A 26,494-nucleotide genomic window follows, 5' to 3' on the forward strand; every position below is an offset into this window, starting at 1 on the left:
TGCTTAATGTTGCTTGTGTTGCATCCATACAAATTTGCCTCGCGAGCATAAGCGAAGAGTAGCAAGCGCGGTACTGCCGATGTGTATCGGTAAACATTACAGCCATGAATGGTCTCACACAGCGTGACCAACAGCACTTTTACCAGGACACACAGGATAAAGCATTGAGTGTAATTTCTCGAGGTTTCTCTGCTCTCACAGTTCAGGCTCCTTGGCTTTGAAAAAGCAGAGCAGTTGTCATGATGCAGATACTAGGATGCAACTCATTCTGGGCATAACTCTGGGGCTAGGGATAGGAGGGAATTCTGGGACAAAATAAATGTGTGTGGATGACACAGCAGGGGAGCGGCAAAATGAAAGTGTAATGGAAAAAATGCTGTTGATCATAATTGCTGGTGGTGAAATTGCTGGTCTGTATTTCCTCTAAAAAAATTTCCGTGTGTGTCACTGTTTGCAGGGGCTCCAACATCTGCAATTATTTCTCCGGGAAGGATTCCGCTTGAACCTCTATATCACCTCCTCCTCTTCCTATTCCTCCTCCTGCCTTTCTTCCTCCTCCTCCTCCCCCCCCCCCCCCCCCCCATCCCCCCTTCCTTCTGCTCCGGACCAATATTGGGTGGCGAGGCGATGGTTATCTAAATGCAAAGTGATGCTGTAATAGCACTCACTGAGGAGGCGTAAACGACGTGAGACCCAGAAATGGAGGGATGGGGGGGGGGGCAGAAGGAGGAGGAGGAGGGGGGTATCAATAAGAGAGATACATACAAAAGAGAGGTGGAGGAGGAGGCTGAGGTTGTATGGCAACCAGAATGAGAGAGAAAGAGAGGGAATAAAATAAGAGGGGAGAAGCAGCAAAGAGGGCTAAATTGAAAGAGGAAGGATGGGAAAAGGGTGAAGAAGAGAAAGAAAAAAAAAAGAGAAAAAGAGAGTGCAAAAGCAAAGGAGAGAAAACAGGAGTGTGAGAAAAAGTGACAGGGAGAAGAGGCAGGGAAATGGAAGGAGAGGATGTGAGAGAGTCGTACCAAGAGAAGATGTGAGATAAAAATGAGAGAGGAGAGAAGAAAGGATAAAAAAAAAGCATCAGAAAATGAAAAGGAGAAGAGATAAAGACCAACTAATAGAGGAAACGCAGACGAGGATGCTGCAGAAGAAATTAAAGAGACCGTCTTCACCAGAAAAAGCGGAAGCGTTGGTTGTTTGTGTACGTTTACCTGACAAGGACCTCTCTCTTACGGGTCATGTGAGTAATGACCGTCCACTCTCAGAAGCAAAGGGTGGATGTAAAGAGACATTATTACAGTGCAAATCTGCTACACAAAAGGTTTCCCCCGACCATAAAGCTGCACGTTTATTAACAATGGAGCAGGTCATCATCCAACTCTGCGGTGACCAATCAGCTTCATGCAGCGTGTTGGCGTCTTTCGACAGAGATGAAAAAGAGGTTTGAGGAAGGAACAACACAAAGAGAAGCTTTTTTTTCCTATGATCTTGATATTAGTAATGTTACCTCCTCATTTGCTGCTTGATTACGTCAATGTCACAGTCTCCAGCGCCAGAACTGAACTGAAATGAGATAAATAGAGAGGAATGAATAATGGCACGGGAATAAAACTCCTACAAGTACAATATTATGTTATTTATGTCATGCTATGGAAGCTGTGTGAATGAAAGAACGAGAGGAAGAAGGAATATTATGAATGTGGAGAGTTAAAGTGGGCTGCGGATAGAAGGGAAGAAAGGGATTAAACAGTGTGTGTGTGCGTGTGTGTGTGTGTGTGCATGCGTGCGCAAATATCACACCAATATCCTGTCAGTCGAAGAAGTGAAGAAGACATTTTCAAAATATTTTTACATGACTGTTGTCATGGCAAAGCCAGTATCCACAGGGAGTAGTGCAGCTACAGAAGCGCGCGCACACACACACACACACACACACACACACACACACACACACACACACACACACACACACGAGTCTGTCTTTCTTGCTGGCCTGCAGTGCAGCTGTCGATGTGGAGTGAAAGTGTCACCTCTTGGCCTCTGCTAACAGACCAGTTTGTGTGTCTGTGTCCGAGCCAAAGTGTTAGCATTTAGCTCATTGATTTGCTCCAGTCAGTCGCTGTGATTAATCCAGAACAGGCAGCCTGCCCTGGATTGCTAATAGCACGTCTTCTTCTGCGGGGTGGGGGGGGGCAAACAGTCTTGGACAGGGTCTGCTCAACAGAGAGACTGACATATTTTCCCCCTGATCCCGCCTGTTTTTTTCTGCACTTGTTGACAACAGGGATGACGCCACAGTTAGGTTACAGTTTCAAACAGGCGAAGCGTTCGTCTCTCAGTCCATATTAGTAGCATTTTGAAACCGAACTGTGAAGCACGCAGCGTCCTGCTGCAGAAAAAGCAGGTATTGATTTCCCCCAGTGGAGAAAGGGGGAATGCTTAAATAGAAAAAACAGAGTTCTGCTTTATAATATTAATTGTCCAATCGTGGATGCAACACAAGCAACATTAACACAGAGATTCATTTGGTGATCACTGAATATAAATACGTTTGCACCCACTAAAATGTTAATTGCAGATTGCTCCGTAATAAAAAAGAAACTTGCCGAGTTCTACTTATGTACAACTATGTTCAATCTTCATTCTGCCAGAGTATGTGTCACATTTTTAAATAGTATATAATAAAATGTGACAGAAAGCTCATCAATTGAAAAGGCATACTTAGCACTTTCCATACACACAAATGTTCATCTTTGTGGCTGCGGAGCACAAATAACGATTTTGGAGGCAATTTCCTAAATACTCAATTCTGACCGGTCCAAAACTTTATTCAAGGCTAAAAATGAAACTTACTGCTACTGTCAACTTAGTCAACACTGTTAGCTATTTCTTAATATTTCATTCTCTCATCTCCTGTAAACGTGAGTTCGAGATCTTTCTCAAAACCTGCTAAGTTACAATAGTAGCTTGGTTGTGAAAGTTGGAAACAAACTTTGAAATCCTGTCAAGTGTTGGTGCCTGGCTGTGCCCATTGAGCCACACCACTGATAACTTTCTTTCATGTATTCTCCCACGTGTTTTTCAAAACCATTTTCAAATTGATATTCAGACTCTGAAGGTCTCAGAACAGCAGTTTTTCTGAATGCGAAGGGCCAAGGTCGCGCAGACGGAGCTAAGACCTTAAGTTTTGTAGAGCTTTTCTATGTGCTGCTGTATTCCTTTCAGAGCCCTTTCACTTCTGACTACAGATGTTCACAATGATGTGGCTTTGCTTATAATGGCAGCCCTTACTCAAGAGGAGTCATTTGATTGAGGCGGCATTCGTAATCTCCGTGTTTAGGTGCGTGTGTGTGCGTGCGTGTGTGTGTGTGTGTGTGTGTGTGTGTGTGTGTGCCCACACAGAGCAAGAGCTCTCAGTGAGAACGAGAATGTCAGGGTAAAACTGACAAAGGAGATTTGTTTTCTGAGAGAAAAAAAAAAAATACCTCAACTAAATTGATGTCCATTAAAAGCTGTCACTCAGGGTGAAGTTACCCTCTCACCTGTACCGGTCAACTTTATGTAGTAGAAAATTGAATGGAATTTCAATTGTACAGGAAACCTGAACCTTGATAGCTTTAGCATAAGATGCTGGTAAGCTGCAGAGGTTGGTGTGCAGCGGATGCGTCTGACATCTGTTTTTTTTAGAGGCTGCATCCTGGAAGAAACGATGTGACACAGCAGCTGAACACGAACTGAACACGCAGAGCTGTAAACATTTATGACGCAGGACGTTAATGTTTAGAATCAGCTCCAAAAAGCAGATTTTAAAACCCACATTTCAGACTTTAAAATGAATGAATCGAGTTAAAAACTTTTTCTTTTCTTTTTTTTTAAGTTTCTTCCAGTTTCACAAAGACCAAGGACAAGTAAATATGGTCCACTTGAACACCTGACTATTCCTTTAGCCTGCAAACAAAAACGAGTGAGTTTCTGCAACAAAGTGAAACAGAAAAACAAGAAAAAAAAATACTGTGAAAAGTCATAATTGTCAAAAAGGCCAATTAAAATTGTCGACTCCGACACATAAAAATCTGTTTTAAAGGTGTTTAAAACACTTTTGCTAATTTCAGTTGCTTGTTGTGGATAAAAGATGATTTAAAAAAAAAAAAAAAAAGGACGTGGATGTAGTTGCCACTTATGGCCAAATTGTCATTTTGGTGTAGCTCTAGCTTTCTACCATTCAACTGCATCATTACTGTAAAAGGTTCGACATTTCAATATACAAGACTTCTAACCACTCAACAGCAATCTACAGTGGGGGTGGATGATCTGCCGATCTTATATCATGGACAAGTTTATTTTACTGATCTACTTACTACAGATGAGTCGTTATGAATCGAATTAAAAAGGTTGCTGCCGACCAGCCCATTGTCACCTGTTAAACAGCTGACCCGCTGACAGCAGCAGCTTGTTCCGCTCTGCAGCCTCAGCGGGTTTGGCGTAGCGGCACATAGGCCAGATCTCCCCTTGAGCTGAACAAGAACCACCTTCACCAGTTGCAGTCCACAGGAAAGATACGAATCAAAACTTCTGGTCAGAATTTTCACAAGAAAAAAAAAAGGAAAGAGTGGAAACAGGATGCGGATCGTGATTCAGATCGTGGATTGCGTTACTACACAAAAAGGTCGTCATATGATCTTTTGGCCAGATCACCCGCCCCTACTTCACAGATTTGGGTCTTCATGAGTTTCAAGGCCAACCTGTGCCTCAGACGTCCTGCAGCCTCCACCAAGTTCACTGCTAGCATCACTGTGTATACCCATATTCATGCTGAGCATTTTAGACCATGTAGTGTTCAAGCGTGTGTGAGGACAGACATTTGGATTTAGCGCAGAGAAGAATACACCAGAGGCCATATGTATAAACAATGTGCAAGTAAAAACCATATATATGCCATAGGCTGCATGAAATCTGACGTTTGTAAGGAAAGAAAACACAGTGAGAAAGAACACATACTTTTATGTTTAAAAGCAGCGCTGTGCAGAGGGAGCTCTGTGTGAGATTTGATTAAGTGGAGATGAAAAATAAGGTGAGAGACAGAATCCAATATGCATTACTCCTTCAAGATGTTCTTTTAGGTTGCAATTTCACCGAGCATGTACAATTCTTTGCAGTCAAAACGCCCATTTAAAACCAGTGCGAGTCGGTCTGAGATGAAGTGAGGTAATGCACTGTCAACACTGCATCAACCATTTCCCTTTGTCATCGCTCTGCAGCTTCAGAACATCAAGTATAACGGCTGCCGGGACAACTGTTAAGCCAGCTTATGTCTAACCCCCATCAACCAGACAAGAATGTTGATATCTGACAGATCTGTAAAACCCTGGATTGCATCTAGTGCCAGTGTTTTTATAATTCTGGTTTTATTTGAGCATGGTGACTATGGTAGGGTTAAGGTTAGGGAATGATTGTCGTTACAGTGAATCGGCGCTATGGTTAAGGTACGGTTGCAGTACGACAACTAAAACACTTGATTAAGGTTCAGGAAAGCTCATTAATAATACTGTTAACTATTACTCCTGCCACACCTTTACTTTCTGCCTCACTGCACCAATGACACACTACTCGCTGAAGCGCCAGCAATGAACGTTGGCATTGGATGTACATTGTGTGTTAATTTGTCCAATATTCACTTATTCCCCAAGGATACTGGCTTGCTATATCAGTATTTAATGAAACATGGTTCCACTCACACAACACGGGACAAAACTTCTCGAAAACTTCTCAAAAATCAAGCTGCAAGTCAAGATTTAAAAGTGCAAAACAACTGTTAAGTGTGAAAGTCTGATTTTATGCATGTGCAGACTAAAACTGAGTATCCCTTTTCTCTGCAGCTGTTATGGCAGACAAATTCCAGGGCACATGCCATAAATTTGTAGCTAACAGGACATGTCTGTATGTGGCTAATGAGCTCATATCTTGACCTTGAGGGCACCGGGAAGACGAGTCCAACAGGATGATACTTGACCTCTGGGTCAAATACAGTGGATTTTTTTCTCTGCTCAGCCTTAGACTGTATATAAAAAATGGATTTAGATTCCAGGTCTGAAGTATGAAACCAATGTGGAAGTGTCTTAAACCTACATACTGTCTGCATCAGGACACGCATAATATAGGATGCCTTGACATCTTCAATATTTAACCAACGCCACAGTCTTTCGCCAAGTGTAACGAGGTAGACCTACACTGGACATCACCAGGGACAAAACCCCAGTCTCCGGTGTCTTTCTTCCAAAATATATTTTGAACATTAGTAGTAGTGTACATCAGAAATATATTGTAGGAAACAGATGTAAAAATAGAGAAAACACTATAATAGAGAAAAGAACAGAAACATCCAAGAATCTGAGGAATGACCTCAACTTTACTTTTTTGGCCCGGGGCTGACTTTAGCTGGATAAGTACTTCTGCTAACACTACCTGCCTATTTAAAGCTTGATGAAGGGAGGAAGTTAATGAACCTGAACTCACTCTGCTATTTCCCCCTCGATATGCAATGAATGAAAGTGAGCCCTGAGATTTTTGGCCATTAGAGAATCTCTCAGGGAATTAAAAAAAAAAAAAAAAAATACCCCCTGGGCAGCCCCCTGAATTGTTGCACAAATTAATCCCCTTTCCCAATTCCATCATTCGCCCCCAGCTCCCCTTTCAGAATCATCCCTTTTCAATTATTTCTCCCTCCTTTTCTAATTTCTAGTCACCATTGGAAATATCAGTGGTGATGAGAGTGAAGAGGAGAGGAGTGAATGCGTTATTAATTGCTCTGATGTGGATTAGATGTGAGCATCGTGCCCCCCCCATCCTCCATCCTCCATCCTCCAATCACATTTCAATTAATAACAGTCATCCAGGCATCGCTTCAAGATGTGCTCGCAAGATGATTGGCCTGTCAGTCAGAGCTGCTAGGGAGCATTTGCAATTTGTCACCGGTTTCCTCTTTCTTTCTCTCTTTTCTCAATCACTCATTCTTGTTTCTATCTCATAATCCTTCCCTCTTGCTCCTCTCATCCGCCTCTTCACCCAGGTATTCTTTTTTTTCCCCTACCCCTCAAAATCATGCCACATTTCATCCATTTATTCATTTTTTCCCCATGATAGCTTGGTCAGCGCTGAAAAGGATCGTCTATACACGTGCACGTGCGTGTGCATATACGCGTGGATCTGTTAAGAGGTTTTTTTTCTCCTGCCTGAGATGGCATGCAACTTTAAAAACTGTCGTCCTGCACCACATTTCAGATGAGATGGGAGACAACACAGCCATTTTCTCGTGATAAGCTGCTACCCAGGGTTAGCTCGCACTGAAATACACAGATTTCAGTCATTTCTCTTTTACACCCCCTCCTCTGGCAGCGATCTTCTTCCGTCACCTGCCCCTATATGCGTTACAGCAAACATGAGCCCTATGAGAATTAATGGTGCAACTAAGTTTGCTCCGTTTGTGGCTTCCTGTTTTCATTTATAGGTCCATCAAAAAGGTTCCGTCCAATAACTCCAAAGGCTCCACATCCAGTCATAACATCTTGTGTATTTCATACTTAGAAACAGGAAATGAGACTTGTGGCTTAACAAGCTGCTAGCCTATGATTTAGAGGTATTTACTGGCCATCATCTAGCTGAAGTGGCTCTTCAGAAGTCACACACTCCAAGTCGACACCAAACCCCATTGACTCGTGAACGTAGCCTAACCAGGCGCTAGCCAGCAGCTATGAAGGCAAAATCACAACATCAGAATTATCAGAGTATTCAAGGAACTCAAATTCAGCCACCTCCAGACACTCACCTCCAGTGGCGCTAAGGTTTGAGTGCTATTTCACCTCCATATATATCTGATCCAGAGCCTCTAAATGTGCTTTGAGTTTTTGGTGTTGAAAAAGTGAAAGTGAAAATCAAAAAGTGTCTTTACTTAACTGAAAACTGTGTTGATGTACAGATGAAAAGGTATCAAATCAAAATGCAAATATTTTAAACAGGCACTAAATGTTGTGTAACCGTCAGTCAAGCTGCATCAGTGGGTTTCACCTGAGTCCACAGGAATCAGGACTAGTATCCACAGGCTAACAGGGCAACAAGCACCGAGTCTACGGGGCTCGTCAGATTCGTTCATTTACTAGAGTCAAAGCACCCAAGTGGTCTCTTTGCTATTTTTTTTTTGTTCGGGAAGTGTCAAGGGCAGCGTGTATGTATAAGAGTGTGGGTGTGTAGTGCTGAAGGACACGCAAAACTTAGCTTTGTCCATTTGTTTTTTGTTCTGTTTTTTTTTTTTCTAATTCTCTCATTCACTGCTTTCTCTCTACATCCGTTTGTTCTTTTTCTTCCTACACATGCTTCATTTCAAAGAGTAATTCCCCTGATCTTCCCATCTATGATCAATAATGTAGAATGACTGGACACAATCTCCAAAACAGCTTTCAACAATCTTTCTTGGCGAGTGTGTGTGTACGTACATAAGCGTGTTCGTCTGACAGATGGTAAATTATTTTTCTGCCAATTTTTGAAATTGTGCTACTTGTTACCGAGTCTTTGCAGATGTTTTAGAAAAGCCTGAACGTGTTTTATAAAATACCCTATCTTCTCCTGTGGTGCTTTGTTTTGTTTGTGCCTGATGTGTGAGGGCAGCTCCTGCAGGAATAACAGCAAACTAAGCCGGTGCTTCTTGACCGGTGTGTCAGAGGCCATGCAGAACTCTGCCGCATCGAGGTCAGGTCAGATATTTCAAGGAAATCAACCACTGGGTCAGTTAGAGGCGGCTGAGGTCAATATCGTGTTTATTTTCCATTTCAACTAGTTTTTCTTTTTTTTAACTGGTTTACAGCTCTGATGAAGGAGCAGGTCTCTCAGAGCTGTGACTCCATTAAAGAGGGCAAAGAGTCATTGAGTTCTAACATAATGGCCATTATCTTTTTATAAGAATTAATGCAAACTGAGGTCGTCGAGCTCCTTGTGCAGCTGACATCTTGTCTTATATCTGAAAAAAAGGTCTAGAGTGGCTTTTTCCAAGCACTCAATAATTTGGTGTGGCTGAGTTCTGCTGTGTTGTTGAAATTTCATCTGCGCCAACACAAGCCTGCTGCACTCAGCTCTCCATCGGCAATACTACAACCACGGTCGGCGACAGCATCCACGGCGCTCGTGAACGTTTCTGACACATAGTTATCCCTGCAGACATGGTTGGGGAAATTGATTTTTCACAGATCTCAAAATGGAAATGACAAGGAGACGAATCAATTTTTTGTTTTTGTTTATTGGAACAATCGTCTCCTTTTTCGGTTCTGACAGATGCTGCATGCCTTCCTCACGGCTGCAGATAGTCATAAGACTCAATTCACAAAACTCTTGTCTTTATAAATTTACTATCAAGCTGTAGAAACACAAACGAAAGGAAAATTATATATATATATATATATATATATATATATAAATAAAAATAAATCTAGAGAACTCAAGGCAATACTGTTTGAAAAGGAGCTGATAGCTTCTGACAACACTTATATGCAAGTTTTGCAACTATGTGCACCTAATGTGCAGCTCTGTAACAAGCATTTCACAGTGACTAGCTGAATCAGCAACATCCTCATTTTAAGATGTTTTTCAGCATCTGTGTTGCTAAGCACCATTTTATGAAGTTTCTGCACTTCCCAAAGATCCCAGTAATGTCACTGACAGTATACAGGTGTTCAGTAGATGAATGAACAAACGTCAACACCCAATCCTTAGTATCACTGATCAAATAAGTAGCTTTTTTTTTTTTTTGCATTGAAGCTCACATCACTCACAAGACTTCAGAAGCTTTACAAACTAGAATGGCACTCAGTAGCTTACGCACCTCCGCCAAGGACGAACACTCACACCACACTGTACAAAGTCATAGATTTCAACAAGAAGAAATTCCTGGATGTGCCTCTTTAACCGGATCCATACCAAAATTCAGTAAGTTCTGCCCTGGCCCATACTCCATCCCTCCACCACGTTCAGTGAAAATCAGTTCTGAACTTTTAGCGTAATGCTGCTGACGAACAAACAACTACACGGGTGAAGGCATAACCTCCTTGACGGAAGTAATAAAACACGGTTTGATAACTGCATCGCAGATCGGTTACTGCTGAGCTTTTAGCCTGACCAACAGGTCTTATACAGGCAAAGTCATGTAGTGAATTGAATATTGTAGTGAATTGAAACAAAAAGTTCAAACCAGCAACAGATGCAACCTACTACAGAACCAAAGACAGAACCAATGACCAAAGACAGAATTTAGCAGTGCTGGCTCACTGCTCATGCCAACTACAAAGTTATCCCTGTGTGTAAACAAACCAGAAATGTAAAAGTGAAATTTAACTGGATATAAATTGACTGGATAATGTGTTAGGTCAATCACAATCAGTGATAGTGAACAGCAAAGAGATCAGTTGATTTAAAATATCTGTGTGACTCACACTGTCTCAAGAATAAAATAATCTGAGCCAGTTTTTGAAAATGGATGAACACTCAGCCTTATCTTGAATAAGTGTGGAAATGCTCTGATTGACAACGCAGATGCCGCCACCCCCTCCCCTCCCCTCCCCCCCGATGGAACAGCAAACACACAGCTGAGCTTAAGGAAGCAAGAATGTGAGGACAAATGAGAAAAGCCTTGGCCTATCTTCTTTTGGCTGAGTGGCTCTGCACCACCGTCGCTCTCTCACTCCGCTCGCTCTTTCTTTATTAAAACGAAACACATGTAGTGTCGGGGCGTCCAAGTATGAAATTCAATTCTCATCCCCCAAACGGTGTTTTTATTAAAGCCGTTACTATCACGGTGAGCAGGCAGGCCTGGCCAGCTCAGCTTGGCTCGGCTCAGCTATGTGGGTACATACTGTACAAGGAGGGAGGGGACAGAGAGCATAAGGGAGAGAGTGCTGGAAGGAAGAGGAGAGACAGAGGGAGACTGTGAGAGGAAGAGAGAGAGAGAGGGAGGATACAGTGTGAACAAGGCAGCAAAGGATTGGGGCAGTCAGCAGCAGGGCGACAGAGGGGCTTAATTTGCCCAAAAGGCAGCTCAGCCTCTTATGCAATTTAACCAGGACGTGCTTGACTTGAGCTTGGGTTAGCGCCCCGGCACGGCCCGGTGCACAGAATCAATTGCACATTGGACAGAGAATTACGCTGCAGTCTTGTTTGCACTGTGTATATTATTTTTCCATCACTGTGATAACATTGCCCTCAATTATGACATAACAGCTTCAAAGCCATCACCAGATGCTATGTTCTGTTCTGACACTGAGTGATTAGACACCTATTATTCTTCCTTTATGCAACAAATCAGGTAGCAGAGGATTTTCCAACAAAGAAGAAGAAAATTGTTCTGATTTCAGGTGCTCTGAAGTGCAGAAAAATAAAGAGGATATATTATATAGGACTAAATTAATTTCTCATCAAACCTTCATGTTGAGAAACATCCGACTGTCGACTGCTCCGTAGCAGCAGTTAAAATAACTGACTCACACAAGCTTAATTATTGTGATTGACCCTACTTTCTATCCACGCTAGCAGGGGATAACTTATTACAACGTTTTATTTGAAACAATTGTTCACCAAGATACTGAAGATGGTGAACAAAACCTGTTAAACATCAATATGAGAAGATGTCACCATGCTCATGACATTTGGCTCAAAGCATTGTTGTGCAGAAGTACAGCCTCTCAGAGCTGCTAGCATGGCTGCAGTGTGTGTCAGCCAGACAAGACAAAGTCTAACATCAAAGCTAACTGCAGGAAACGCTGCTGCAGCTGATATGCCTGTCCACATGTAATGCTATTTCAGCCGTGACCTCAACAGCCCCACCCTCTAAATTCATGGAAACAGAGAAAAAAAAGTTTGAAATGTGATAGAAACGGGCAACAACATACAGTAAAGCTACCTATATGTTGCATTACTTGCCAACAAGACTAGCAGTATACCATTCTACTCATAAATCTGCCTTTACAGCCTCGTTGTGTTTATACTCATGTTTTTGGAAACTATTACTTACTTTCGGAGGCTTTTGTAGAAGTAGTAACTTGGCTAAATTAAATTACAAGTTCTAAGCTTAGGGTTCATAGCGCAGCGTTTATAGCTGCATTAGCTTTTTACTTCTGGTGACTGTATTTAAGCTTCAAAAAAATAATCATAGGTGTTTATTTGTGAAGATTATCATGCTGAACTGAAAGTGCAAGTCCTAACCCCAAGTATTAGCTGCAATAATCAAAAAGCCGACGGTTTGTTGTCGAGGCAACAAGGATGATGCCAACTTCTAGGTCGGCCTACAAAAATGTCATCCAGGTCATTTTATACAGTGTGGAAGTGAATACTCTTTCATAGCTGAAGCAAAACAAACTTTATAATATAAATGTCAAACAAACAACATCCACACAAACACAGCTTCCAAAACACAACAGAGTAAAAACTAGCGAGAGCTAGTTGGTTAGATTGCTTTAAAAATAAAAGCTACAGTGTCAGAGGAGAGGACTGTAGGTTTCTAGCTAAGCTAACAAACATTACTTGGCATGGCATTTCGAATAGTGCAAGCAACCAAATAAATACACTGTGCAAACATTTAGGTCTTTGTGGCTATAAAACCATTCGCACATTGCACAGACAAATACCACGATACAGAGCAAACAGCAAGACAGAAAACTGTGGCTACAGTTGCCGCTGCAAGGCTAACATGCAGACAGAACGAGATAGTTCCCCACGTCTAAAAAAGGTGCACCATTAACCACATTTTTAAACAATATCTCCTCTTCAGCCTCCCTATGACGGCTTTTCAATCCACCATCTAGAGTGGCCATCTGGATCAGATATAAACACTTGATTCCAGACGTGGTCGACAGCATGTCTTACAAACTAGTTCTGACAGACCATAAACTGGCCCTTAAGCTGCTGCTAGTGCTGCTGCTGCTGCTGCCATGCTACTTTCACTACAGAGTCTGTGTGGACACGGTATTGGATGATGAACCTCCATGTAAAAATTTTAACAGTTCACAAATGGGGATTTTTTTCTGGGGTTTTTAGTTGTAACAAAAATAAAAATACACATAGTTGAACTGGGAGAGTTGTGTTTTGAGGCCTGAACTCACAAAAATAAAATCAGAATTGTCAAATACTCAGCCACAGCTAGATCTTTCTGCTATGACTCTCCCCCTTCTCCTTCCCGACAGTAAATACACAGTCGGGGTCAGTTGACCCTGTCTATGCCTCAGAGAAAACAATGCATTGTGGCTAAACTATTCTGACAGGCCTGCCCTTTTTACACATGAGGAAGACGAAGAGGAGAAGGGAGAACAAGAGTGCTGGCTGGGTGGGTGCCTTGGTCGTGTGTGTGTGTGTGGGGGGGGGGGGGTCACGGAGGGCAGAGGAGAGGAAGAGATGACGACGGGGGGTTACGGAAGTAAAGGCATGACTGTGAGGGTGGCTGTGTGGCTGGTTGGCTGGCTGATTAGATGGGAGGACGTTTCATTGGTTGGCTGAATTCAAGGCTTGCAGGTTGACAGGCTGCACGGCAGGTTGGCTGGCTGTCTCTGTGGATGGCTAGTTGGCTGTCTGTGCATTCATTATTCATCCTCTGTATCTGATGATGTGGGTCAAGCTCAGTTCCAGCCAGCTGGGGCTGCAGACAGGCAGACAGGCTCTGCAGCAAGCGAGGCCTTTAAGCTGCAGCGACACCGCACCAGTTGCAGCATCAGCAGAATCCTAATATAATGTACTTTCCTGTGTCCTAGTGTTTGTTTGTTCAGACATCAATTTAGGCTTTTTATTGAACAAGAGCAGAATGGACGAGCAAGATGCAGGACTAACTTTGCACCCGGGACATAAAGACTACACGCTTCATTAGGTTGACCATATTTTCAAACCCCTAAACCAGGACCTTCAAGTGTACCGCATGTGCGTGCACACATTTTTGTTGTCAAACCCATACAAACGCTTGTACTCTCAACTGCACCAGACGGCCCTCATCTGCCTCTTTTTGTCTCTATCACTCTTTGTGTCCCGGTCTCCTTTTTCTTTCAAGGATCAGAATTCGAACCATCATAGCCGTGCTAAATAAAGACAGGAATGCATCGACTCAGTTTGCAGGGAACTTTTTCTGTTTTCCCTTTGATAAAAAGGCGCTGATACAGAGCGGCATATATACACATACGCCATGTGTATATGTGTGAAACTCCTATTATTTCACTGAAAACCTATTTTTAACCATCTGCATTGTCAACCGGTTCTACCATACACAGAGAAACAGTGAAAGATGAACAGGTACATAATACATCAAACTCCCTGTGATCCGGTTCAGTTTACTTTTTTTGTGGACACACGGTCCAGGGAGCAAAAAGCTTGAAGATTCGAGATTAGATTTAATACTGGGTTCCCAACTCACGCATTAGGTGCAAATTTTTGTGGGTTTCAAGAAAACAAGTAGCCTACGCACTGTGATTGGCTGATACTAAGTTACCGTTTCCAAGGTAGGTAAGATCCAGTTTGTGACTGTAAGCCAGAAAGACTGGGCGCCATGAACTGTCATGGTGCGAACAAGATGCGAGCTTGACCCCTTCCCCACTCTGGAAAAACTATTATATTATACACTTGTACTAGTATAATATACTGTACTCGTTGGCCATGGGCATGATAAAGGATTTGAATAGAGCCCCATGGATTACTGACAGGGTTTTCACTCATACTCGGCTTGTTAACCTTGTGAGTTTCTGAATGAAGTTATTCATGAAGGTTTTTTTTTTTTTTTTCTGTAGTCATAATTACATGCGGTGATGACACATCAATCTGCAGTCTAGATCCCTTAAAAAAGGTTCAATGAGAGGGCTTGACCACTATGAGCCCACGCTGATTTGAATCCACAGAGAAGACCTCTTTAGGCTGGGTCCAGGCTATAACCCTTAAACCTTCATTTTTCTACCCTAATCTACCTCAACCATCCTTTTTATTACATTTATCTTTCTTTTCATTCACTCTTTCAGCTTTTACTTCACACCATGAAACCAATTTCCTTTGCTTCCATCCCTCCTCTTTCCACCTTAACTTCCTTTCCTTTCTTTCTGTCCCTACTGGAATTCAAATGCCTGCCAGTGGAAGAAAGTGCAATGTATTGTATGTAAATAAACGGCTTTAAGTACACATTTATATTAATAAATCAATGCTTTTATCAAGTTGAATCCTGCATGGAGGATTTTTTTTTTTTTTTTTTTTTTTTTAAACAAGAGCACGATACACCCTGAATGTAAATACTTAGTGTCAAGAATTTATTTACTTCCTCCTCTCTGTATCCTCCACCACTGACCTGATCCATCCTTGGCAGCTCAGAATCTCCCATCCTTCTCAGACATCATGCATTAATTCAAGATGAAGTGAGGAGTAGCGACGGAGATTTCCCCCGTGGCAAGAAGGCGATGGCTGTGATTAACACCAGAGAGACGGAGGACGGGGGAAGAGGAGGAACATGAGAGGAGAGAAGATGTAGGGTGAGGCGAGGACATCGACCAGACCTAAGGGTGAGAGCAGATTAACATGAGGGGTCTGGGTGAATAAAAAAAAAAAAAAGGTGGAAAAGAGGGGAGAAAGAGAAAGAAGATGAAAGTGGACAGATGACTCATAGCACTTCCCAACTGTGCAAAACTGAGCGACAGGAGGACGCTGGGTAAGGCTAAATGTTGAAGTGCTTGTCAATCTAGCAGAAAGTCCCCAAATACATTAAGTCAATTAAGCCGTATTTTCTTCTCAGTGGAACAGTAGCTATAAAAAAATCACTAGCCAGACATATAAAAGGTGAAATTAAGTACTGGGGCATTTCAGGAGGGAAAAAAGACAGACTATTAGGAGTATATAGGAGTTTTACCATTCACTCCTATACACAGAGTGGCTCAGTGCACCACTTTGCTCCAGACTGAAATATCTCAACAAGTACTGCGTGAATTGACATGAGATTTTGTGCACACTCATTCACACTCCCTAGAGGATGACACTCAATTCCCCGACTTTTCATGTCGTGGCACCAGCAGGTCAAAGCTCTCAACTGTCCTGTGAAATATCTCTACGGCAACGGCACAGATTTGGAACTGATTGGACTGTTACAATTTGGGGGACCGGCTGCACTTTGTGATTAGTGCTAATAAGCACACGTTAGCATGCTTGCTAACACAGCTAAGATTGTGAATACGGTAAACATTACATATTAGCCTGCGAAGACATTAGCATGCTGCTCTCAGTATTATGCTGAAAACACCACTGTGCGTCAGTGCGGCTGTAGACACAGAGGCAGATTTATGCTTACACAGTTGGTTGGTGGGTGAACTGTTTTGATTTATAGTTCAGCACCACTACACAGATGTATTATGCGATAGGTCCGTATCATTCTGTAATTATATCCCCCACAGTGACAACGTTCAGAGTAATTATACATCGTCAGTGTAACACCTGCAGTAGCTCCTGATTGGTGCCCTCTCAGTTTGGAGTAGGTGACACGAGTACCTGCTGCGTGAAAACATGTTATAGCCACTGAAAAAAAAGCCAATATCAGTTTAAGTGCATAATATATTTTGAATATTTTCACCGCTTTATCTTGCCTCCAAACGTCTCTTTCCATTGGAACTACATTTCCTCAACTTTTGAACCACAGTATTACTACGCACAAGCACCACAGATCAGCTGTTTTGAGTCAGCGACAGCTAAGGCACAGCCGCGCTTGTGCATGGGAATACTGTATAGTTCAGCAGTCAAACAACCGCATTGGGTTCAATACACAGAAACAATGCATTTTTTCATCCTCATTCATTTTCTACCGCTTATCCTCTAGTAGGGTTGCGGGGGGGCTGGAGCCTATCCCAGCATCCTTTCGGGCGAGAGGCGGGGTACACCCTGGACAGGTCGCCAGTCCATCGCAGAGCAAACACATAGAGACAGACAACCATTCACACTCACAGCTACACCTATGGTCAATTTAGAGTATCTCATTAGCCTAGTCCCTATTTGCATGTCTTTGGACTGTGGGAGGAAGCCGGAGTACCCGGAGAGAACCCGGGGAGGGTTCACGGGGAGAACATGCAAACTCAACACAGAAAGATCCCACGGCCGAGCCGGGACTCGAACCCGGAACCTTCTTGCTGTGAGGCGACAGCGCTAACCACTGCCCTACCGTGCAGCCTACAATGCATTTTTTATTTTTTTTTTATTTTTTAAGCAATTGTTTGTCCAGAAAGTTGGAGCACATTTGAAAAGCTGAGACAACTCAATTGTAAAATTCAGAGCAATCAGAAAGTATTTTGGATTTTAAACTGTCAGTCAATTTCTTTTTCCTGTCTCGCACAGTCTTCCCTTGTTTAGTGGCTGTTTGATTTATAACATTCTCTGTAACTAAACTGAATGCTTTCGCTGCCGGAGAGAATGTTTGCTGTTGGCTAGCGGTATCCAGTCCCATGCCTTCGAATACCCTGCAGTTTTCATTACAGCCAAACATCAAACAAGATGATTTCACACACCTTCAACCAGAAAGATGTGCTTAGTGTGAATGAAAACGGCATATTCTCTGATGCTGGAGAAATTATGGACACTGGTGCTTTAGAGGGAAGATGGAGAGTAGCTTTTTCTATAATTGTTTCCACGCAGCATTATCTCCTCACAATTTTTTATGGCCACTGGTTTCCTTGATATGACTGTATCATAAGTAAGGCTCTGGACCTGCCTGTCAGTGCGAGAGTGCTCTGTCTCCCCCGTCTCCCATTCAGCTCCAGGAAAATGCCAGGTTGAGTTTTCAGCCTGAGTGCATGGGATGTGCACGGTGCAACCATCAGTGTCAGCAGAGTACAGTACCTGAAGCAGCCCCGGTCAAAACGCTGACAGGCTGGAGAGATGGGAGATGGGGAAAGGAATCAACCGGCAGTCCAGGCAGCCAGTCAGTCAGCAAACATTAAGTGCACATAAATTACATTAAAGAACTTTTTCTGAGACATTATCTCAATATTTTTTTTTTTTTTCCATTTGCTTTTGTTGGTGGCGACACTCAGCTCACCTTTAGTTTTGACTAGAGGCTAAAATGTAACTTTATTGTACCAAATAAGGTGTAGTTATGCACATAAAGCAGAAGAAAATTAATCTGAAGCCTGACGTTTGTTTCATGTTTGGGGCCGATATTTTGGGGCATGTAACACAAATAAAACACAAGCTGTTACAGGCTGTTAATCCTTCACTCTTCATTCCCACTGAGCCTTTAAACAGCCAACTAAAAGTGAAGTTAAATCCACCTGACGATGATGCTACGTTACCGTTAGCTTACGCTTTGAATAATGTTAGCGTGCTGGCTTGCGTCTTTTTGTGATTCAGTCCAGCTGCGTTTCCATTCTCAGAAAGATTGTGGAAGCATTTAGTCTACACATCTGTTTTCCTTCAAAGAACCACTGACACGAGTTAACATCACTGACAGAGACATAATGTTATTGAAATATAAGATGCTGCTCGCTGGCGTTGCAGGTTGAGCAGGTAAATCTGAGAATGGGATCTTTTGGCAGTGCACGATTCTGATTTATTAATAAGGAGCGTACGATGCACGATTCAACAGATGCATGCGAATCTTTAAGACTGCATTAAAACGTTCATGCTTTTGGTTAACGACATTATTGCTGGACGAAGGCTTTATTTGTGGATTTGAGTGAATAGAAAACATTGACTACTGCTGATGAAGTAGAAATTCAACAGGCAGAGTAGCAGGGCAAAGCACACCATCCTGTCACTTCAAATTTACCAGTAGATTTTGTTGTATACAATTTTCTTTTGTGTGGTAAAAAATCTCTCCATAACTGGTGCAAGTACCTGCTTTAGAGCCAGAGTATCATAGTAGAGAGAAAGAAAAAAAAAAAGAACTGATCTACTGTCATACAGAGTGGACAAAACTAAGATGGCAGGGTCTGCTGTGTCCATGAAGACTTCACCCTCTGTGTGTTTGTCTGCAGCTGTCTGCTGCTCAAGAGGAGATAGCTGAGCTTTTTCCTCAGGTTTCTCATCCCAGTTTTGCTTGTGGAAAGAGCACATCTAAGCATTTTTCCCCTCTTCCCCATTAAAACCTGCGTCCAATGACGGTTTCTGCAGATGCAGTGATTTTCTATCCTTGTGCTGTTATTCATCTTTGTCCTTCCTTCCAAATACAGTAAATCATTAAAGTTTTAGCCTGAGCATTTTACAGTCTTTAAACACATTCTCCCTTCATTCTCTCTTTTCCCCTTTTTCTGCCTTATATCCTCCCCTCTTTCCTTCTTTCCTGTGCTTTCTCCCTCAGAACTTTGCCTCCTTCTCCCAAAACAATAATAACAAGCTTAGTGATGCAGCTCGCTGACCGGCTCATACGCCAGAAGGAACTGAATCCCACAGCTCAACACCAACAGATAATCCTCTGCGCAAAGCCAGCCTTCCCCTTCTGGAACAGTGCTCTCATTTACACCAGAGTGACCCTCAACTTAGTGCAGGAAAAGGCGGAGAGAAAAAGGAAAGATGGAGGCAAAGACACAGAGGCAGAATGGTGTTTTTTTTATAAGGGAGGTCACAGGGATTTTGGAAGAAGAAGAAAATGCCAAAAAAACGTTTTAACTTCTCGGTCACATCTTGCATTTTCCTCCTTGCTATGAACTAACAGAAAAACATTCTATCTCTAAACATGTCTGTTTCATCTTTCTGCCAACCGCACTACCAAACATACAGAGGAAAGAAAACACACACTATGTGACACAGGGACACTGGAAACCTCGTGGCGCTGTGTCCACCCTCAACCTCTGACGACTGCCAAGACAAACACAACAGCAGCTGCAAAGGACCAAACAAGAGGATGCACTATTAGGCTGCTCTTCAAAGCTGTAACGACTGGCTGGACTTGGTCAGATCGCATCAGGCAACACGCACACGCAGGGCACACACAACCCTGGTGGTCGGGGGCTGTTTTGATGATTTCCAGAACGGAAAATGTGCCAAAAGAGCACAAGATGGCTTATTGACCTTTTCCATCCAAGCCTTAACCGAAGAATCCAAGTTAAATTAGATAATACAGAAGCAACTGAGGACCAATGATGTAAGAGAAACCAGAGGCATCCAACAGAAAAAAAAATAATATGGATCCATAAAATACAAAACAGAAACCAATCCAGTTCAGATAACTAAAACCAAAAAGTTGGGGTGTACACTCTTCATAGATGAAGTTTAACACTAGGTTTAGGTAAAACAGTTAAGTGTATACCATGCACACAATGTAGTCTAATGGACATGAGGCAAAACACGAAGCTGCAGAGTAAATCTGTCTCTTGTTTTCATCACGTTATTTCAGAACAGGCAAAGGCCAGGTAGCAACAGAAATGCTATACAGGTAAATCTGCCATTTCTGTTTATGGTTGACCATGAATTCTTATGTACGGTGTTCAACTGTGTATGAACTGAATGCTCGACATGTCCCTCTCAAACTACACGAATAAATACTAAACTTTAATGAGCAGAAAGAAACACAAGATACCACTTTTCATTGTCCATTCGTCAGATGTTGATGTTATCCTCTGTTTCTTCCCGCTTAATGTTGCCGCTGACTGCCTGTGACGACAAGTGTTGTGTCATGTGAAAAACACACACGTTATTGTGAATTCTTACCTCGTCTTAGCCTGAAGACATCTTCCTCTGAGTCAGGTAAAGGACTTCCTCCCTATACAAACCCACCGTCACAGCTACACGCTTTTTCTTTCATGCTGCTGCAACTTGGACTAAACTGAATATTAAAGGCTAAATCGATACTTGAAGCGCACAGGCCAGACAGCGGCGACAGTTTTCTCACATGGGTTCAAACTTTGGAGCCTTTGGTGTCACAGTAGTCGCATCTAACCAGCAATCAAGCCAAAACACCTGCAGTGACATCACTGATTAGGGGCGTGGCCAGACATGAGATGACGCCTTAAAGGTGCAGTATACGAATAGCAGCAGAAGTTTGTTACATGTAATTATAGACTGTATATAAAAATGTAATCTACATGAAGTGATGTTTTTCTCATTTAAAGAGCAGGAATATTTGATGTTGTCTATTCATTTGAGGACATTTTAGCCATGATGCAAAGCCATCAGAGTTGAGAGCCAGAGCTTCTGTATGAATCAACTGTTAATATTTCATTTTTGAAAATCTGTTAAAGGACGCAAAATGACAACAAAGAGGTGCAAAATGATTCCCAAGATGATCAAAGTGAACCAAAAACAGACAAAAATGAACAGAAAGGGATGCAAAATGACCACAAATCCACACAAAGCAACCACGTGAAGATGTAAAATGTCCAAAAGCAGAAGCTAAATGATCCAAAAGAGAAGCAAAACAACCACAGAGAGATGTAAATCATCCAAAAACAAATGCAAATGACAAAAAACAGACACAAAATGACCAAAAATACATGTAAAGTGATCATAAACAGATGCAAAACAAACACAAAAGATCTCAAAGTCTGGGGTTCTTATATAAGAGGAGTGGGAGGCCTTGTACCTGTTTGTGTCCAGGGCTTGATTTTCATATAATCCGTCCATGGTCATTCTGCTAATTAGTGGCATCAGTGCAACATGCTCATGGGACATTTTCACAGAAGATATGTGAACATGCCCCAGCAGTTACAGTGAGTGCTTTGGTTTTCTGGTTCCTGGGCAGTGTCTGAGATCACTCCTCATATAGTATTGCTTTATATTTACTGTGCACCATTTGTATTTTAGTTGTGACAGTGAATTTAACGCTCTGTATAGTGCGCTCAAAAAGTAAAATTTAATTAGTAATTAGCTTTTCCTCCTATTACTGCACATACCGTGTTTACACTGACTGCTTGGTGACGTCATATTCTGCTGTTTATGGATGCGCTCTCTCTACCGAGTCTCAGCCACTTGATTTTAGAGGTTTAATTAATTTTGCTGCTGAATCTTCAGCGTCCTGCTTAGATTCATTCAATAAGCACCCGAGAGAACAAAACCAATTTTGCTCATACAGTCAGTTACCTAATGACGTAAATCTACCTGATAAAGTCTTAAATGAAAATTATGTAAATTTAGGGAGTTAAAATGTCTTCAGCGCAGGCTTGAGCTATGTTATGCATGTTTTTTTGGTCAAGTTAAACTATGATCGTGACAGATCCATTAGTAAGTAAGTGATATTAAATAATCCAGAATTGGAAACAAAAGGTAATGTAATAAGGTGAATGGCAGGAACTGTGTTATCTAGATCAAAACAAGTAAACAAAGCAGTTGAATGCTGTGTGTGATCTGACTGGAGGAGACATCTGGCCTTGTTCTCGATTGCCTCAATTAGTTACACCTTTAATTTTTTATGAGTGTCTTGAAGCTCTTTTGGCCAAGTTTTCAGCTGCAAACCAAAAAAAGATATTTTAAATGGTATTCACTGACTCTTTGGTATTAATAACTTTTATCAACCCCTTGCAGATATAGTATGCTGTTGGGAAGCTCCTGCTAGCTTCCTATATTCTATAAAGTAATTATTCATAGGATTTACATTTTACATATATTTTTTCATTTTTTAGTTGTCTACTTTGTCATAAGTGGCTGATTGAAGAACGCAGAAAACAGTGCTGCCAGTACTATGAAGCCTCAAGCTTCTCTGATTTGATTTTTTTAAACAAAAATAGGCCTGGGTCAGATCTGATCTGGCTTTATCAGCTATGAGGACAATTGATATCAAAAATTAACATTTTATATTTGTACCTCTATATTTTCTTAATACACAGTGGACTTTCCCTGCCATTGAGAATTAATTAGACTTTTAACAGGGGCCATCTATGTTACTGCAGGGACAATGAAGCACAGAATATCAACAGCTTTCAACAAATAGGAGGACACAAATGAAATAACTTGCTTCTTTGCAAAGTGAGTTAAGTTTGCATGCATGATGACAACAATTAAATTTAAGTTAATTTGCTTTCCTCCACAGCAGGGAGATCATAGATAGTAAATAAAGATGGCACCCATAGGTTTCTGAAGAGCGGTTTTGAAGCTCAGAGTGGGCTGCTCGCCATCGCCATCTTGGCAGCGCCTGACTTGGTTAATGGGAAAAGAGGTGGGGCATGTGTGGAGCCGCGACTTCTGTGCATGCTGGTTTGTGGCAAGAATATGCTCACCCACCTGTCACTCAAAGTGGCCACGCCCTCAATTATGCAGAACTTTAAGCCTTAATAAAATGTATACATGTGAGCTATATAAAAACTCACCCTCCGTACAGTTGTCATGAAGGGAGAAATTAGCTATAGAGACCAGAACTGATTTTTGTACCAGGCTGTAAACATGTTTACAGCCAGCCTCAAGTGGTTGCTCGAAGAACTACTGTTTTTGGTATTTCCATGTTGACTTCTTCTTGAATGAGATCAGTGGTGCAACCATATTCATATTTTTTATTCACAACTTCCTGTGTATCTCAGCTGATTTACTGCACATCCTGAACAACAGAGAGGTGGGCGACAGAGAAAAGGAGGGATGAGGAGAGAAATAAGAGACAAGAGAACACAGGAAAGAGAAATGGAAAAATATAGATACTACTGTAAACCCGTTCAGACTGCTGTCCACAGTCAAACTGTACATTTACATCAGACTGTAGCATGGACACACACCCCACTGTACATCTCCCTGCGTTCGTCCACCAATGTTCCCATCCCTTCTCTTCTCTACCTGCAGCCACTGACTCTGCAGACAAAGGGTTGTTCTTGTTCTCTTTCACACACACACACACACATACACACACACACACACAGCTTTCGAAGAGTGAGTCACAGGGATGCACTGTGTGTCCCTACCTGTCAATCAAGCCTCCATTAGTGGCTACTTGGCCGGGTGGCTCGGGGTCCACTGCTGTAGATGTAGATGGGAGATGACAGTGCTGTGTGTGTGTGTGTGTGTGTGTGTGTGTGTGTGTGTGTGTGTGTGTGTGTGTGTGTGTGTGTGTGTATTGTAGTGTGTATTGTGACTGTGATAAACGTCACCGTAGCCACGCAGACCTCACACACTTAAAGACGGAGAGCCTGGTGCACTCGTGACATGCACCTGTGACAGTGTTTGACTCAAACAAGTAAAAAGATGATGACACATTTCTCACCAGTTTTCTCTCTTTCTCTCTCTCTCTCTCCGTGTGTGTGTGTGTGTGTGTGTGTGTGTGTGTGTGTGTGTGTGTGCTCGGACACATAACTTGACCCGGAGCATCGCTGGATTCCTGCAGGATTTAAATTTTATGTAAAAAAAACCTAATCTCGCTTTGTGGTCTCGAAGAATTTAAAGTGTTTGTGAGTGCGTGTGTGTCCCTTGTGCCCCCCCCTGGAGCCAGGTCGTCATGAATCATGTCACAGCAAATCTGCTGTTAAAAGGAGCCCTTTGCACTGAATAGAAAGCCACACACACATACACACACACACACACACACATACACACACACACACACACGGTGGCCAGTGGCTGGTTTGTAGCCAGCAGCAGTGAATCACAGCGGTCATCACTTGGTGTTTCATATGCGGAGCATGACAGACACAGATTAGTTGAGCACTGCTGTATAGCGGCCGTCTGCTCTGATCTCCTCAGCACCTCCTCCCCTAATTTTTGAACCTCATTTTTTCCCCTCTGTGCATCCTTTCCTTTTTCCTTCCCTTATTCTATTTCTTCTGAACCTTCTTTTTTCCCTCGTTCTCTCTTCTTTGCCTCTCCTATTCTAGATACTTTTCTTCTTTTCTGGACCATCTTTAATCCTTCCTTCCTCTGTTACATATCCTCCTCCTGTTGTCTGCACCAATTTCCTTAATTCTACACCTCCTCTTTACCTCCTCCTCTCTCAGGGCTGGACTGAATTCAGACTGGGAATTTGACTCCATCCTTAACGACCCTCAGGCACTAGGAAATGTCCCGGTGTTCCTTCTCTCTCTTTTTGCTCCTTTTTCATGTACACTTCCTTTTTCCTCTGGACCTCCTTCTCTTCCTCCTGCATTTCCTGTTCTCGCTTCAATTGCATTCCTCCTTTCCTGTTGTCTCCTGTACTTCTATACCTCCTTCTGTCTTCAAACCTTATTTCCTCTCTTCTACACCTCCTTTCCTTCTTTCATTCTTCTCCTCTTTCCTCACCACCCCCCGCCATTTCCCATGTTTAGCTTTTTCCTTTCTTCCTTCTCCTTTTCAATTTCTTTTCATTCTGCACCTTAGTCCCTCTCTTTTCCCTCTCTGTCCTCTGCTCACTCTTCACCTCTCCCCGTCCTCTCCGTCTCCCTTCCCATCGTTCTCTCTCTCCTCCATTACCTCACCCCCTCCTCCACTCCATCCTCACATCCTCTGGCAGCCTTAGGCACTATTTCAGCGCCTATTCGGTCAGTATGAATAAAGTGTGGAGGAGCAGCAGATCAGTAATAAGGGATGTGATCAGCTCCCACAGCACAGAGATGCTTTAGGGTTAAAAGCAGTGCATACATCCAATTCAAGCTCAACACTAAATTCTGACAGAACATTCTTGATAAAGAATTAAATTCAAAATAGATACATTTATAATTGAAAGTCAAGGTTTAATTCTAAGTAATTTCTTCATGTAATTTAACCTTGTGTGATTAATAATCTGCCTGTTGCCTCCAGGTTGCCTCTTAGATGTGTGTGTGTGCACGTTTTAGGAGTTTAGAGTAGATAATAACTTTTGTTAATCAGCTTTGTATAAATCATCATCATTTTTTTTCTTCAGGTTAAATACATTAATTCCTTTTCAAATATTCTTTCTTCTCTCTTTGTCCAGATTTCAAGTGTTTTATTTGGACTTTTTAAAAAGGGAATGCAGTGAGTATTATTCCGCATCGCACGGCATAATGGTTGTGTGTGTGTTTGACTGTGTGTGTGTGTGTGTGTTTGAGCTGTAAACTGAAGCCAAGGCTGCCATCTATCGTTCCCGCATGATCTCACCACGTGTGTGTGTGTGTGTGTGTGTGTGTGTGTGTGTGTGTGTGTGTGTGTGTGTGTGTGCGCACCATACTGGTTTCCACTGTGGAGCCACACACAGAGCTACGTTCATGTTACTCAGCATCCTTTTTAAACATGTCCATCCTCAGAACCTCTGTTTACATACCACAATATACAAGTGAAGCCAGTGATGCCTAAAGTGACAGGGACAGAGTATTCAAGCTTGTCGTGCCACTTCCTCAAACAAAATGTTTTGCGGCTGCATTCTGGCCTATTGAGGCTGTTGAAGGATTATTAAATGAGGAACATAAAAGTGTTGTGTACGGTTCCAGTCGAGCCTTTACTCTTTGATTCTGACAGACCAACACTAAAAAGCCTGACATTTGCTGTGTACGCTTTCACATTGTCGAAATATTCTCTCCCACATTGTATCTCTGCATGAAAGGAAAAACCAAGGTTTATGATTTTCTTTCTTTTTTCTGTTAACCGTTAAATGATCTTGGTTCCAGAGTGTATAAATTAAAGCAAA

The 26,494-nt window shown here is 42.2% G+C and overlaps 1 long non-coding RNA gene across 1 annotated transcript; it reads right to left on the reverse strand.

Moving 5' to 3' along the window:
• Window positions 1-717: 717 nt before the first annotated feature.
• Window positions 718-20,756, reverse strand: LOC130175420 (uncharacterized). The gene is made up of 3 exons (XR_008828734.1): window positions 20,674-20,756; window positions 15,341-15,545; window positions 718-1,563 (listed from the first exon to the last, which is right to left on the reverse strand). It is a non-coding gene; the product is annotated as an uncharacterized LOC130175420 (long non-coding RNA).
• Between the last annotated feature and the right edge of the window lie 5,738 nt (window positions 20,757-26,494).

The sequence above is a fragment of the Seriola aureovittata genome, chromosome 9 (assembly GCF_021018895.1).
Source record: "Seriola aureovittata isolate HTS-2021-v1 ecotype China chromosome 9, ASM2101889v1, whole genome shotgun sequence".
In the NCBI taxonomy this organism is placed as follows: domain Eukaryota; kingdom Metazoa; phylum Chordata; class Actinopteri; order Carangiformes; family Carangidae; genus Seriola; species Seriola aureovittata.